Here is a 2010-nt window from a genome sequence, read left to right as displayed (position 1 = left end):
ATTTTGGACACATTTCTTCTCATTTGGTACATATTTGAACATTAAAAGAAGTGATCAAAAACCGTATCAGTTCATGCGCACAGAAAGTGTAAAATTTTACAGTGCGTATATTCTAAAATTGGAGAAAGTGAGTAGATTGAAAGTGTAACGTTTTATATTTTTGTGTCATCACAGAATTTGGCTTAAAGATAGTGTTGAATGATGAATTAATAAAAGAACTCTTGTAAGAGAACACAAAAAGCCGGGGTGTCTAATTAGGTATCCCTCATAAAAATGGCAGTGTAGCAACTTTGGTCACATTTTTCAATATAATTTTTTATTGTTATATTTTTACGTATTCCAATAGTTTGTATCATAAGTTAGACATTCCACAGAATATATTAAAGTAACAACAGTGTTTGTTTATGCACCACCAGTATATAGCATCTTAACTTTTAGGGTCTCATATTTGGGGTCCTTACCCTAAAAGAGGGCTGCTAGGAAACAGAGACTCCCAATATTTTTACACATCGCGTTTTAAATTTGTATTGAAAACTTAGAAAACTGAGAAAAAATAAGCTAAAAGCCTCCAGCTCCCCTGGCTACTCGTGTAAGACTAGGTTGAGGCAAGTATTTGCATGAGATGAATATGTTATTAAATTTAAAAGAATTATAGGACTCCTAATATTGAATCCATAATTTCACTATAAATACTGAAATTCTATCTCAAACTACAGTACAGTTAGTGTAGGAATTAAGAAAGAGAATTTTGTAGCACTTTTGTGGCTTAGTAAAAGCGTGCTTTAGAAATATTAATTTACACATTGTTACACATTTTTAATGTAAAGTGCTGGTTGATCAAGGTGACCAGACGTCCCGTTTTAGCCGGGACAGTCCCTTTTCTCCAACCGTTGTCCCATTTTTTCTGACTCTCGAACGGGACGCCTAAATGTCCCGTTTTTAAGTAAAAATGACCTAGGTGTCCCGTAATTATTATTCACAATATACATCTTCAATGTAAATTCTACTCTCTTCCGTACCAACACTCGTTGCCAAGGTTCAGGCGTGTCTAGAACTTCTGAATTTTCAAATGGGAATTGAGTGTTCGTGTTTCAAGTGGGAATTGAGTGGGGATTCTGAGTGTTCCACTAGTTCAAAGAATTGGTGGGTGAAACTTGCAATCGGGAACCATTATTTGTTGTGTGGTACACGTAAAGTTAGAAACGGTGTGCTATCACTCTTACTTGTGTATTTTGTAAATTGAGAACACTGCTGAGTCCCAAACTGCAATCTGGAAGTCAGATATCCCTCCCCCCGTAGCCGATTCATATGCGTCCCGTTTTCGCAAGTGAAATTTCTGGTCACCTTGTGGTTGATAGCTGTTTAATTTAATGCTACTTCTCCTTCCATGATCTTGTCCTATCCTATTCCGAAATTTATACCTACTCTCCTTCAATCTGAAGATTTTTACCCTCAGTTTCAAAGGAAATTTGGTACAATTACTTACACGAACAATTGTAATTAAACAACGAGAAAATGTAAACGTACCTCTTTGGATGATTCCGAAACTGTGTGGAACAGTGATGCCAACCTCAAGCGTTATAAAATCCCACTTTGGGAGGAACAAATTCCCAATTTTGCCCTGTAATTTTCCACGCTGTATTAATTTTGTCATCCATATGGAAAATGAATATGGCGTTGGTCAGTTCTTTCAATATGCAAATAAACAGTATATTATCTTCTATTGAACGCAAACACATTCAAAAACTTTTATGCTTTATTTATTTCAGTTGACGGTGTTTCGCTTGAAGGGGGCACAGTGGTTTAGTGGTAGAGCGCTCACTTTTGTTGCGTGGGTCCCCAGTTTTGATCCCCTTGCAAGTAAGTTTGTGGTGGACAACATCGTGTCCGTGGATTTTCTTACGGTTCTCCCGTTCCCTCCCACTTTATCGTCCCAACAGTTCTTCCATCATCATTCACTTGCTTTAATCATCGTCTCCCTTAGCCTAACGGGGCATAACGGTGGAACGT

The sequence above is a fragment of the Thermobia domestica genome, chromosome 1 (genome assembly GCF_964235325.1).
Source record: "Thermobia domestica chromosome 1, izTheDome1.hap1.1, whole genome shotgun sequence".
In the NCBI taxonomy this organism is placed as follows: Eukaryota; Metazoa; Arthropoda; class Insecta; order Zygentoma; family Lepismatidae; genus Thermobia; species Thermobia domestica.
The sequence above is the reverse complement of the archived record's forward strand: the minus strand, read 5'-3'. Positions refer to the sequence as shown.